The sequence below is a fragment of the Typopeltis vanoorti genome, chromosome 12 (genome assembly GCF_054136105.1).
Source record: "Typopeltis vanoorti isolate ZY-2024b chromosome 12, IOZ_Tvanoo_1.0, whole genome shotgun sequence".
Lineage (NCBI taxonomy): Eukaryota > Metazoa > Arthropoda > Arachnida > Uropygi > Thelyphonidae > Typopeltis > Typopeltis vanoorti.
In genome coordinates this window covers 116,451,770-116,467,314 of record NC_143560.1, presented here as the reverse complement: position 1 = coordinate 116,467,314, position 15,545 = coordinate 116,451,770, and the positions used below count along the sequence as shown (strand labels likewise).

The window sequence follows — 15,545 nt, the reverse complement described above, 5'->3', positions numbered from 1 at the left end:
TCTTCTAAGTTCAGTAGCCCAAGCAGAGTAGACTAGTTGTCCCAATCCCCTCATCCACTTTCCCAGTACGGTAATGAAGTAGTCTTTGCTGTGAAAATTGTGGCGCACAGAACGTTTAAGTTGGCAAAACTACGGGGAATTGGAAGACACGGCCGTGCGCGGTTTTCTGTTAATAAGAGCGGCAGTTTTTGCGTGGTCAGGCAGGGTCTGATGTGCTTTGAGGTTAGTGCATATGTGTAATGATGATCGTGGTCATGATATTCAGCTTGTATCTTCCCCACTGCTGGGAGAAGGCCTCTCCCATTAAGGGATGTTGGGTCTACTTCTCCCACGGCGACCCATTCCACACTGAGAGAGTGTATATATATTTGTATGAATGAATGTATGAAGGTGAAAGACAATCACAAATATCCATGCCCTAGGCGAGATTCGAACCCGCTGTCTTTTGGCTGGAGAGCAGATACGCTAACCACTCTGCCAAACAGACCAGTGCATATGCGTAATACGTAAGTTTTATTCTGCTATTTTTCCAAAAAAATTTTAAACTTAATTAAAAGTTGTTAAATTTAATATAGATAAAGTTATGATTAAACGGGAAAAGGTTCACGGCAGGCAAAAAAGCAGCAACGACAAAAGTGAGAACAAACTTTGCAAAGGTAAGCTCCATACAATCCGTACAGAGCATCAAGTCCGTAAGTACGAATAGCTAGAGAGTATTCATATTTTGGATTTTTCATAGTGGACATGAAAAACCTCCGAAGACCACAATATCCCGAATGTGTGGTCTGTGGAGTCTGTACTTATTTGATACTATGTCTCCAATAAAACACGTCCAAAATATTTTGCCCTTTGAGAACCACTGGAGCAGATCGAACAAAATTAGGTGTCGTCCCTTGAATGGTCTTGCACATCATCCCAGATAGCATTATGTTTTTCCTTTGTAGTATGGAACACTAACTAGACTTTTGTAACCTCTTTCTTCTCAACGTATTCGATGTGTTCACAGTACCAATTTCTCCAGATCTGCTTGCTTCTAAAGAAAATCTGTCTCTATCTGACGCGCAATATGTTTTCTAAATAGTCGGTTTCTTCGTCATGTATTGATTCCTTTATATTACCTACACATTCCATTCATTATAACTATACATTACACCCAAGTATTATGTCGGTCAGCTACGTGCTCTCTGCCCAGTCTGTTTGTCTTGCAGAAGATTAAAGGTGACCGACATCTGATACGGGATTCGAACTAAGATTCTTCCACTGAAGACTGGACAAGGCGTGGTATAACTATGATCTGAACCTATTTGAACTGGGTTCAGATCCTAGTTATACCACGCTGAATGAAAAAGCAATTACTTTCGCCTAGTACGTCTAGAACCGCATTCATTTTCTTGCCTTCCGACGAAAAGAAAAGGAACGCGATAACACCAAATGCAAATGCTATTGACTAAAAGTGAGGGCCGATTTTATCATTAGGCGACCTAGATAATTGCCTAGGGGCGCTAATACTTCGGGGCGCCAGATTTTGCTACATAGTTCTAGGGAAAATTACAACCTTCGAAAAAAATTAGTAAACCATTGATTAAAGTTTGGTTTTCTTTTAAATATATACGAATTTCAAAAAATTACTTCAGCAGAACTGCTTGAAAAATGTTTGATATTGGAAAATTATTTAACACATGATAATTCTAGAGATATTGATGAACAGATTTATGTAGTGAATTACAAATAATGACAAGGCGAATTCCAGAAAATACTTCATCATTAGATGTCCTTTCATACATATGCAAAAATAATTTAGAAAATAGTATTGCAAATGTGTTTATTGTTCTGAGAATTTTTTCGACATTGCCAGTATCGGTAGCGAGTTCAAAAAGGAGTTTCTCGAAATTAAAACTTACAAAAACTTACACTCGCTCTACGATGGCTCAGGAACGATGGCTCGCTGGTCTAGCAAAAATATCTATAGAGCATGAAATTGCATCTACAATCAATATAGATGAATTAATTCAAAACTTTGCCAAAGCAAAAGCCCGAAAGATTAATTTTTCATAATTTTTGTATTTAAGATGTAATAATTTTCTTGCTATACAGATATTAGGAGTAATCATATATGTATACAAATGTATTGGTTTTGATTATTTTTATAATCAAAATTTTTAAATGTTCATAAATCAAATATAAATTTTTTAAATGTTCATAATGATATTATTTCTATAAATATCTACATGTATAGGTGTATGTTTGCTTGTGTGAGTATGACAATATATATATATATATATATATATATATATATATAGAGAGAGAGAGAGAGAGACAATGTATATGGGGGACGCCTAAATTTTCTTTGTCTAGGGGCATGAGATACTCTCGGACTGGCACTGGCCCTGCTAAAAGTTGTGTAAATGACTTCTGAGTAAACTGATTTCGATTTTGTATGCCGAACGAGTACAGAGAACAAATTAATAATAATAACTCTGCCAACTTTTTTATTTACTGATATTCAAGAGAAAACTTTTTGTGCGCGCAAATTATACGCGCAAATCCACACATTTAATCTATTCTCACAATGAGCATTCCACAAACTTGTAACTCGATTGGTCACTTGCCTCTAAATTTTTGTACCACCTCCTAATCCCCCAAGAAACCAAGATGACCAAAACTGTGCACAGTAGTCAAGATGCCGCAAAATCTTTACTTGTCAATATATTCTTCAACATACAAGTAATCGTTTGAGTTATTGAACTTTTTTTTTGCTTTTGAACTTTTTGCAATATACCCTCTGAATTTCAAATCTCTGTCCCCCTTCACATCCCCCCCGCAATTCATGCAATCCAGTGCCATGGATTGCAAAAGTATGTTATCTTTTCAACACGAACTGCATAAACTTACATTTTTCAACATTAAATTGACAACGATTTATCTTTTGCCCACAATGCCAATTTATACAAATCATCTTGAAGGATATCTACATCATTTTTATCAAAAATATCCGTCCCCAGTTCTGAAGTGTCAGCAAGCAACCGAATATCACCCTCCTCTAAATCATTTCTAATATCATTAATATACAAATTAAAGAGTAGTGATCCTAGTACAGAGCTTGAAACACTCCGCTAGTCCCCTTCGTTCGTACCGATTTCTCTCTACTATTTACTACGCTCTGGTGTCAGTCTGTCAACCACCCACTTATCCATGCCACCAGCTTTATATTTCTTCCCATTTGTTCCAATTTATATAATAGTTTTCCATGCGGTATTCTCTCAAATACCTTTGAAAAATACAGCAATATCATGGCGTAACCATTTCCTTTATTCAATACAGCCATTCACTTTATTATAAAATGTGAATTTGCTATCCACCCATTTTTGAATTTTACCTTTAACCAACTTTGTCGAGACTTTGACCATCACTGAGATAGTGACATCAACATTGATCATGTATCCATCAATATTTCAGCATGGAACTCTTTCAGCCACTACGTGTTTCCAATAATTTACTAGGTAAAAATGGAAACAACATAGTGTATCGCCATACACTGTGCTTTACATCTCTGAAAGAGTATAAATGTAATCGATATTTGGATATAACTAATTTTCAAGATGTTACTACATTGACGGAAGAATTTTTGGAATTTGCATTTCTTGGTGACACTGTTTATTCTTTAAGGAAATAGCCAGACCAGGTATCTGTGTGGTAATAAACTTAAAATTTCCGAATTCTTAGCATCTTAACACAAATATTTAAGAAAGATAAAGTTAACTTCAGCTGTCATGCTTGGGGCAAGAGTCTACTGCAATATAATAGTACAAGTTGATTGATTTCATATAATATTAAAGAAAAAGTTGCAAAGAAAACCCACAAATTCATGGTGGGACAAGCAACTGTTGAATGATCAGATAAATGTGAGGATGATCAAATTATATTTGCGCTGTGTTCGTACAAATGCAATGCCAAATGTTTGCAATTGTCGAGCCTCCCACAGCAAACAAGGCTAAATGGTAAATGTCCGCAAGCGCTCTTCCCTGGAGAGTCTCGTGTTCGACATTATCTGCTTGCATGTAGGGATATAACGTTAGAGCATTTTTTTTTTGTTCTTTTAGAGAATTATTTCGTTATCGTAGTTCAATATCATCTAAGTACATGTAGAAATGTTAAATTTTCCCGTGTTCCATTTCGAAAATAAACTGCTTAATAATACTATTTGGACTGCCGTTTATTGCAATGCCAGCAATAATAAAGTGGGAATCTTTCTTAGGTTATTATGCGATGTTATTTAAAGTTAAACATAAAATTCCATTTTCACAGTGCAGTTATTTGGCTGAGTAAAGGCACTAAAATTTTGAACTGGCTCCCTTAGGGAGAAGTAATAAATTCAAAGAGAATTAAATAATCATGTGTTTTCGAAGCAACTCTTACTTGTTACTGTCTAACAGTGTCTCCGATTTTCAGCCATAGATTTAAACCTATTGTGGCATGGATGCTTGTGAATTGTGAATGTCTTTAGGGGATAGAATTATACCATCGAACCAAGCTAGGAATAATTATTATTATCCCTAATCATGCTGACATTAAATTCAATCGTAATTTAATAGCGTATGAGGAAAAAGTAAGTCTGATAAACACACCCAACCACCCACACAAAGAGAGAAAGAGAGAGAGAGAGAGAGATGGATTAGTAGGCACAACTGCTTAGTATGTTGAGTAAGTGTATGCGTATAAGAACAGATTCTTTGTAAAGAGAGATGTGAAATGAATTATACCATCAAACCAAGCTATGAATAATTATTATTAACCCTAATCATGTTGTTGACATTAAATTCAATTGTAATTTAATAGAGTATACAAAAAAGTATGTCTGATAAACACACACACACTGCAACATGCTTTCCTACACAACAGTCGAAGTTCCATGCAGTTCTGATATTCTTGGAAACTTTTACGGGCAAGTGATCATCATGTTTCGCCATAGCAGCTCTTTCCCAAAGAACTACGGAACAGAAACTAAGCTTCTTAACCGGCTTATCTTCCTTTCTCAAACTGCATAGCAGCCATTCAGTAAATATCTGTCTGTTCCTTTACCCATAGAAACTAATCAGCTGTATTCACACGAGCAGAAATTCCGTTGAAATGCTTACTTGGAATCACTCGACTCTCCGGATTGGTAATCATTACGCAGAACTTAGAAATGTTTTATTCTCACGGCTCTTTCGACTTACTTTGAATTAGCGTCCGTTTATTTTTCAAGGATTAAAATTAGTTTTCACATTAGTTGTACTTCTAGTGGATGAATGAATATATGGTTAACCAAAAGACAAAGGCCGAAAAGAAAACGAAACAAATCAGATAAAGTGAACTAAATCACAAAGAATCCATAAATGTTGATGACAATGTTGGAACAACGCTCAAGAGAAAAATTATCGGACCTGTAGAAAGGGATCGTGTTAAATGATCTGCCAGCAATACATTACAGTTTCTAAAAGTGAGTCGAGAAATTTTTGTTGCTTTACTTTTGCACACGATTGGAATTGGTGTGAACACGGCCAACTGAATAGTATTTTCTTTTCTTTTCTTTTAACCCCGAAGAAAAGTGAATCAATTCCTGGGATATCTGGTCAAGAAAATTCTTCAATATATTGCCCTCCGAGGAAATTAGTATAGGGATCTTTGAAAGATATGCGTTCGATTCAATGCAGTCAACTTTCTGTTCTTTCTGCTCTATCAAAAATGCATATTGCAACTTTTTTAGCGTTGGCCAAACGTGCGTCATTGGAAAAAACAATGTGCTTTCCACTAAAATAAAGCACTACCAGGCGTAAAATTATAGCATACCGACTACTGAAGAATTCAGTAATTCTGGGTTATTGGGTTTGTCGTTTTCTAACTACAGTAACGAATGAATATGACATGAAAACTAGAATGTTTTATGCTTAAACTGGAATTTTTTACTACGTAATTTAAGAAAGGAATTGAAATAAGTGAGTGGCGTTTTTAAATGCTACATTAATTTACGTATTACGTAATCTATTAATAGTGTTTTTTTTTTAAACTAATTTTCGCTGAGGATTTCAATAATCATGCCATTTTAAAAATGTCGAATAGCAAGATCTGTGTCCTATTAGGTAGAACAACAAGTAAAAAAGTTATGCATGGTTATTACTAAATTTTTGGAAAGGAGTTTCTGTTCAGAAAACATTTTTAGTGAACGAATTTGAAACAAGACCGTTGGAGACGGGATCACATTTTTAGAAAATGAATGATCATGCTCTCAGAAATTTGGTTATACATTTACAAATCAAGTTTGATATCTGCAAAAATGTTATTGTTGTCAACAGGGAATCTCCATGGAGTTCAAAGACTCACTGAGGTTGGCCTATACTTTTTAATTCATGCAGTACCTATCATATCTCTCCTTAAAACTGACATTCACAACCACCATTGCTCGTTCCCTACTTTCCAGTAAATAAATCAGTGAGAAAAAATATAGCCCGCAACCTGTTAACCAAATATTTACTCACTCAGCTTCAAATAGCGACCTCATGTTATTTTAATTCCCGTAATACACTGAAAAATTTTACCAGCATCCATTCTACACAATCACTTTAGTAATGTATACATACATTCCTGCCATATATTTTCCCTTTGTCTATCAACCAATATTTGTAACCCACAAACCTTCAGTCTATTCTCGTAAGAAGCAGTCCGAGACATGCACTATCTTGGTCATCCACCTATGAATCCTCCTCACCACTTTCTCATCCCCAAGAAACCGAAGAGATTAAATAAGTAAACCAATAAGCGTCTTGCCAAGCTATCAAGATGGTAGCTTGGCAAGACGTATTCCAAAACCAAGATTACCAAGTATTGGTGTTCCTCTTCCATTTGTGAATGGATTGCCAACTTCCTCACCGGTTGTTTATTGCGAGTCATGGTGGATGTTTTTCTTTCTCTTCAGATTTTTCAATCAATGCTGGTGTCCCTCAGGATTCTGTGCTTTCACTTCATCTCCTTTTTTTTTCTTTCTCTCTTTCTCTAACATCCAATTCTATTCACAACTTTGTTGATGACAATACTCTCCATTTCTCTTTTTCTTTTTCAAAACCTTGTAGTTTAGTTCTCACGCTTTAAGATATTTTTAAACCTCTGCCATAAACACTGATCTTGGCATTCTCAAGTGGGGATGAGGACAACCTGGTGAATTTTAATGCCGCCAAAACATAATTCTATCTGATTTCTGGGTAGAAACATTGTATTGTGTTTCACTTCACTCACCTATTCGCCAATTAGGATCAGTTTTCTTCTACCTCCAAAACAACATTGGTATTCTCTTTCGATCAATTTCCTGTCCTCCAGCACTCCTAAATCTCTGGCTTCATCAGTTTATATACAGAACATGCAAAGTTCCAAGTCCAAATTACATAATTTACACTTTACTACATTAACTATTAACCTTTTCCCACAATGTCTATTTATTGAAGTTATCCTGTGGAATCACTATATATCAATTTTATTTACTATTGCCCTACCTACCTCATCATCAATTAATAATTGGATATAAAAAGTCTATCTGTAAGACGAGTGAGTATAATTACATCGAGGATTTTCGTCTGGATGACAATAACCTGCCACATATGTACGAGGCCAGCTAACTCACCTTCAGCAGAAAAAATCCTTATAAAGGTTCATCGCATTGTAGAAATGATTCAAACCAAGGTTTTTCCAACCAAAATATTCCCTGTCGTTTTGATTGCGCTTAGAAGACGCCTTTCACTGAAAGCAATCGATGACAATTATAACTTTAAGAAATCTTAGCCGACCATAGCTTAATAATAAGATTTATTGAAATTTTTAACATAAAAATAAACTGTTCTGATGTAATATGGCCAGAATGAAGTAGAAATATCTTATTTTCAACGAGTATGTATACATGTACAAGTTTTAAAAAATACTTTCGTATTTATTGTAAATTCACAAAGCAGGGACGCTGAAAAATATCATAGAATCAATAATTTCCCTGACTTTATTAGGGAAATACGTGATTCTATCCTATAACTATAAATAAAGGAGTAAGACAAGGTTATGGCTTATCCCCAATCCTATTCAACATTTATATAAACAGAATCCTAAAAGAATGGAAAACAACTGTCCAATGGAATTAAACTAACAAACAATAAATAGCTAAAATGCAATACTTTATGCAAATGATCAAGTACTGATTTCAAATTCAGAAGATAAACTCTAAATTGCATCTAAATGAAATAGCAAAATAATTTAAAATGAAAATCTCTGAAACAAAAACAAAAGCTATGGCAATGTGTGGAAACACCATTCAAAATGTCAAAATTATGCGTAACAATAAAATAATAGAACAAGTTACAGAATTCAAATACTTAGGAAATATAATCTAGCAATACAATACTGATTCACAATTGGAAGCAAGACTACAAATTTACAATAGAATGAATGGCATAATTAAAAGAAATTTTGGAAAACAGATGACTAAAGAAATCCAATTAAATTACATAATATGACCTCTAAAACATTTCTCAAATTTGGAAGTGAAACTTGGATTCTAAAAGAAAGAAACAGACAAAGATTGGATGCAGTACAGATGAAGTGTCTAAGACCTATCCTGGGACTCACTAGGCTAGATAAAAAGAGAATCACAGAAATAAGAGAGCGATTACATACAAAGAACATCGTGCAAGAAATAGAAGAACATCAGCAAAATTGGCTACACTACATAGAAAGGATGAATAACAATAGGAATCCCAAACTAGCATATAAATGTAAACCTACAGGAAGAAGAGACTGCGGACATCCAAGACTAAGATGGAAAGACCAACTTCATCTACAGAGCAGGAACAGGACATAAAAAGCCTATACCTGAATTGCTCAGACGACGAGTTGATTATACCTTATTAGTTGATTAATTTTAAACTGAATCGGAAGAAAAAGACAATTATTCTGAATCGATAGAAGTAATAAATTAAAGCGCTTAGTATTTAATGTAATATAGAAATGTATTTTCTTAAGCGCCTCTGTTGCGTTACTGAAATAGCATTGCGATTTCGAGTAGAAAAAGAACTGATTTCGAGACGAGAGGAATCTTTACATGGACTTTTTCAATTGAAGGTGAGTCAGCCGATCGCATATGGAGGTAGCAGCATTTCGCTCCCGGAAACTCGGGTTTTTTATCCTGCATACCGGCAACTGGGCAAATAGAACACACGCAATTTACAGACAAAATACTAGCGGTAGGTCGCAGATAGCGTTGTATCTTGTTGGCAGCAGGGTGACCACCTCTAGTACTTTCGTACTAGAGGTGGTCACCCTTTTATAAATTTTTGTGTTCTAGTACGTTCACCAACAGATCTAGTACTTCCTTCCTTCCGAATAATGACAATAACAACAACATGAGAGTTAAACATATGAGTTTAATGTTTTTGTCTTCTCCCACCTCCCCATATATCACATTCAGTGACACAAGCAGGATTTCTCTTTCCCCTCCCCTCTCACTGTTCGATAACTTTCTCTTCACCCCTTGACCTCATACACACGCAATCTGACTGGTATTAGCCAATGAAAATATATTCTTCGCTATTCAAACACTTCTCGCGCGTTATAAAATTATTACAACAGTGAAAACAGGTGGGAAAATTAAATATTTTAATATGAGTAACCACCTTTTATTGATGCACATAGTAATTTGGAGCCAATGGGCTCCAAATTACTATGGAAAAGATAAATCCAGCCGACAATGGTCAGTTTTAGACACAGAAAATGTACATCTAGGAGCGTTATGAGCTTGATAGACAGTGGAAACTATTGAGGAGTGTCAAATCATTGAAGAAAAAAAAAAAGAGGTCAAGAATTCATAGTTTTTTGGAATAAAGTTTTTGAAATGAAAAATGCTCTAGGAGAACAAATGTTTCCTAATTTAACAACATTAGTTAAAGCTGTGCTGTACCTCCCTCATTCATCAGCAGCAACTGAAAGAATATTTTCAGCAGTGAACAATAAATAAGAATAAAATAAGAAAATCAACCACAAACTCCCTTGATGAATGGACTCCTTTTGACCAAAGAAAAATGGAAACATTCATCAGCTACATATTTTACTATTTCTGAAGAGTTAATTAATTTCGCAAAAATCTGCTAAAAATAATGAATGAATATTTCCGGTGTTTTTCTTGTGAGTGGGAATCCCTGTATATATGTAAATAGCATATTAAATAATTGGAAATTTAATGTTGCATTATTTTAAACACTAAAATGAGACTAAAAATTATATGGTAAATTAATACTTATGTTAAGTGCTAGAGGTACAATCGCGACGTCTGTTATGATGATTGACAACTGCAGCTCTTGGACTCATAGATGACTACAGTGAGGTGAGTTTTGACTTTTTTCTTTTCATATTTGTTGTACATGTGTTAATTTAGCCGTTTTACATTGACTTCATCATGATAATAAGGTAGTAATATCGTAAAATGCCTTAAATATAGTGAAACTAAAGCAAATAAAAATTTAGTACCTTTTTTTTTTCAGATTTAGTACCTTTTTCCTGCATGAGTTGGTACAAAATATTTTTGGTGGGTGTTCACCCTGGTTGGTAGAAGTGTCGTTGTGTGTAGTTAGAGAATTAAGTAGGGAAGAAGGTGCGGTATGTGTAGTGAAGCAGTTGCCTTCCCACCTTGGAGGTGTTACGTGATAATGGCTGATGAAAATACCTGAAGAAACTTTTCTTATCAAATCAGTTTATTAGAAATGACTAATGCGATTTTAAATGCAACTAGGATCTCCTCATCTCACCATTTACGTATAAAAATTCTTTTATTAAAATCATCTTTAAAACTAAAAGAATATTCGAGATTTCAAGCGGAAGTATTCAGATTAAATTCATTAAATGAATTTTCACAGAAAATTACATAATTCTTTGGTACCTAAGAAAAATGCCATCCTTGAAAGAAAGGAGAGCAACTTAACCCAGAGAGTTTTCGTTTAAAAATACAGCCGAACCTCTACTTACGAACTTCGAGATACGAATAATTTGTACTTAGGAACATTGCACGGGTAATAAATTGCGATATCAATTCATTTTAACGAACACCGAACTCCGCGGTTACGAAAATTTTACGAATGCTGGAAGTTACTATTATTTATAAAAATAAATACGAGTAGATAAATCCAGCTTACGAACATTCAATTTACGTTTCACGTAAAGTGAACACATTTCAAGAAATATATTATGTTCGTAAGTTGGGGTTCGCCTGGATTAAATCAAAGAAGGATATAATCTCGGTTGATATCAATAAATTCATAATAGTAAGGACTGTTGTTCATGAAGATAGCTAACGAAAGGGAGGGTCGTATAAATATAATAGCCCTCCCTTTAGTTAAAATAAGGCTTGCTGACAATTCGAAATCTGATATATTTTTTCTGCTTATATGAAAAATAAAGGTATGAGTGCCTTTCTACTTAAGGAGCAAAAAGGCGCCAGTAAAAAAAAAAAAAAATCAATTAATCCCTTGTGAAGATAAGGGCTGGCTGTGCCACTAGAAACGGAATTCTTTTGTATAGGAAAAATAAAGTAATTATTTTTCCGGTTGAAACTATCAGTTATGTTAAAAAGCCAGCCTGCTCTAAACGTTTGCTTATTTAGTATTACAAATACGAATTTCATTTTTCTGAATAGTTAAGCAGCTGGTCCTTTAAGCAAATTCGTTCAATGAGTTGAATTATTTATATTGTATGAAGATGTTACACGAATGGTCCCTTTGAGGAAGACTAGTACACTTCAATAAATCTAAGTTCAAGAATTCCGTAAACCTTGAAAACTGCGAATTTGTGGCAATTCCCTCCCCCCTACTGCAACCTTCGTAAAAATCTATATTTTTTAATTATTCTTGTAAATAGTTTAATCAAGACGTGTTTATTCAATAAAGTTAATCAATTAAGTGTTTTATTTTAACACTTAATCACTACGATATTGTCTTTTAAATTTAATTGATAAAATGAAGTAGCTCCGATGTTTTTTGAAGACTGAACACCGCGTTTATTTTATATATATATATAAGGTATTCATACAGCCAAACGCGAAAATAAGGAGAAAACAAGCAATAAAGGAAAATAAAGAATGCTAATAGCATACTACCCCTCTCCTTCCTCTAAGCATTTAATTAATCGAAATATCCGGTATACACAAATTCATTAAACATTGTCTTATTATCAGCAGTTTGGTATTTACGTAAATGATATTTTTGAACAGTAATTAATTATCCTTTAATCATTAATTTTTTTTTATCATTTATAACACTTTATTTCACTCCGAAACAATAACACATTTATATTTCTTATTTTATATTCACTTAGTCCTTGGAGGTATCACGTAATAAAAATGTTAACTTCAAAAATTAACTTACTTGATCGAATCTGACACCAAATTTAATATATAGAGGCCACTAATTATGGATATTAATGACTATTATTTCTTACGGGCTTTTTTTTTTTTTGTATTTCATGCATAGAAGACAATCTTAAATGTTGTCCAAAAATTACTTCACATAACGTGCCCTCCAACGATGAGTTTTTGGAAGTGTCATGCAGTATTAGTAATAGCAATATATGAAAAATTATTCCCAATATTGCACTACAAAAGCACAGCAAACAATTCAAATATATTATGAAAAAACATACCATAAACGAATTACATTACATGCAGGAGCGGATAAGGCTTGCCTTAGCAGGTATATTTTCGTATTTATATAAAAAGTGCTGGAGTTTAATGCATTATACTTAGAACAGAAAAATAATAATACAAAGCATTCGGAAGAGAATTTCTCCTGTGGTTGAGAATCAAATTTTAGCTATTTTAAAACTAGGTACTATTGACGCTCTTATAATATAAATTTAATACGAAATTATTTCTCCTTTAATAGTTACAATTTATTTTGCTTCTATCTCCTTTTCGTATTCATATATTAATTAAAATTTCCTTAATTTTTATAACTTTCAAATGTAGCTGCAAGTGCTTTTATTCTGAATGCTAAATTTTAATTTACTAAGGATCGAATTGATTACTACACTGTTTTTAAAATAATTAACTTTTTATTTCACTTCACATGATCATAAGATATCTGGATCCAGGCTATTTATTGGTGTTTATTTTAAGTTAACGTTAATACACCAAAATATATGCAGAGCTACCGTCTGTTTCAGTGTATGTGTTTCATGAATTCTGTTTGTTTGCATCGTGCTACAGTGATTATAAAAGTCTTCCAAAATAACTCGTAAGTGTTTATTACTCCATACCTTTTCTTTTGAGTGCTTTTGTTGTGTGCTGCTCACCCAAGTTATGTATTGAAACGTTAATATCTTTGCAAGACAAACTTCTAAAAGCTAATAAGTAAAGTACATGCATTTGACACTAAAAATTGCCTCCATTCTAGAAATCATTCCTATTTTATTAAAAATAGTAATATTAAAATATTAATATCCAAATATGAAAAATGATATTAAAATATTAAAAAAATACTAACATTAAAAAAATTAAAGTAAATAAGCGTGGTCGATTAAAAGGGATATTGTGTAAATAGTACCTACACTTATTTTTATTAACTTGCGATCAGATATTAAATGTATAAAGAGACGGGCGTGTAAGATATATTGTCCTTCATTCCGAATAAAAGGTAGCGCATAATTACAAGAAAATTCTCAAGAACTAATATTATAAACCGCCTACATTTGATACTATAAATTGCCTATATTCGTAGTAATCATAATTAAAACATGGGAAAATAATATTAATCTTAAAAATAATAATATTTAAAATAACTTCAATAAATAAGTGTCATCTGCTAGGGATAGGGATATTGTGTAAATAGTACTGCACTGCTTGATTAACTTGCGCTCAAATATAAAGTGTAGATGAGCTGTAAGATATATCTTCCCACATTGCATGCGGTAGTGCTGAACTATCGCATTTGTTCTAGCCATAGGTGAAGTGAAGTTATTTTGTCAGTGCATGTAGTTTCGATTTTCTGTCTACGCTATTCATAGAATTTTTATTTACTGTAATGAAATACACTGTCCAACTTTTCGCCATGGGCTTTTTAGTCGAAGAAGATGTTTTAGCAGGTCTTATACGGTGATAGCAATTATTATTACCCCCCCCCCCCTAGAAACTCGGGTTTTTCGTTTCACAAAACAAGGATATATCTATTGAATACAGTACATGTAATACTAACTGGTGTGTTATATATGGTGTAAATCAGCGTTTTTAAACTTTATTTTTATTTTGATCACGACCCATAGGAATTACAGTTTATACCGTGATCCAATTTTTTTTATAAGGTACACAAAAATATAACTGAAGGTTAATGTTAATATCATAAATGAATATATTAATAATACCAAACTAAATGAGAAACATGTCCAAAAGAAACAAACAACAACAACAAAAAAAAAAAAAAAAAGAGGCAAAGTTTATTAAATGCGACTGATTTGCCTGTCTTCATAAGTTCTACTTCCGAACATACGTGGATATCAAACGCTCTGTTCAGGGTCACCACGTGTAGGTCTGCAGGTTGTTCACCGCACAAGGGCGGCTAATCAAAGGAGCGGCATTTTGATTGATTATATGTGTAATAAAATTTATTTTTATGTCACCATTTAAGGAATCCCAGAATTATATATACAATGTCCGGATGATGTATCCGGCCTGTATTCATTTAGACATAGTATAGCCGTGGTTGCACGTGTCTGGTATTGTTATTGTATCTTGCGTGATCTTACGCATACATATTTGAATTGACTGTTTTTCGAGAGAAACCTGGAATACAAACCTAAGGGTAAGTGATATTTATTATATTGTAAAAGGTTGTAGAATTTATCTGACACTATCAGTATCAGTGGCTTCAGGGGAAATAAGTTTCTCGAAACTTAAATATTAAAATGTAATTAAAATTATTTAATCAATCATAACCCAAGAACGTTTAATAGATTTGTCTATAATATCTATAGAAAACGGTATTTTGGATAGTTTAGACTTGGGTGAATTAATTAAGAATTTTGTGGCATTAGAAGCACGAAGGGTACAAGTTTTGTGATTTTATAAGGTACATGATGTGATTGTGTTTATAAACTTATTATATACTTTACTTTTCATAGGTGATCTCCTTGTTTTGTGTGATTACGCTTATACTTATTACTGTAATAAATATATATATTATAGTTATAAAAATGTTTACTTTCATTGATTTTTAAAGGGGGGCTTCATGTTGGAGGTTTAATGGAATATTAACAGCACTGAGAAAGGATTAAAACTAATTTTAATGCTTCCAATATTTGGTCTCCGCCACATCTTCAGGAATTGCAAAAAACTTTTTTGTAACAACACACACACACACACACACACACACACACACAATACACTAGTGAGTGAAACTAAAGTCCTATATAGGTAGTGGCGCCTTCTGTGGGTATTTGCAGGTGAATATTCCATTAAATTGGAAAAGTCGGAGGTTTAATATTCCATTAATCTCCAA

General features: G+C 33.5%; 1 protein-coding gene across 1 annotated transcript in view; it reads right to left on the bottom strand.

The window, feature by feature from the left end:
- The window catches only part of LOC150101161 (uncharacterized), an 82,500-nt gene that overhangs the window by 16,298 nt on the left and 50,657 nt on the right, over positions 1–15,545 (bottom strand). The gene's annotated exons all lie outside the window — the stretch shown is intronic.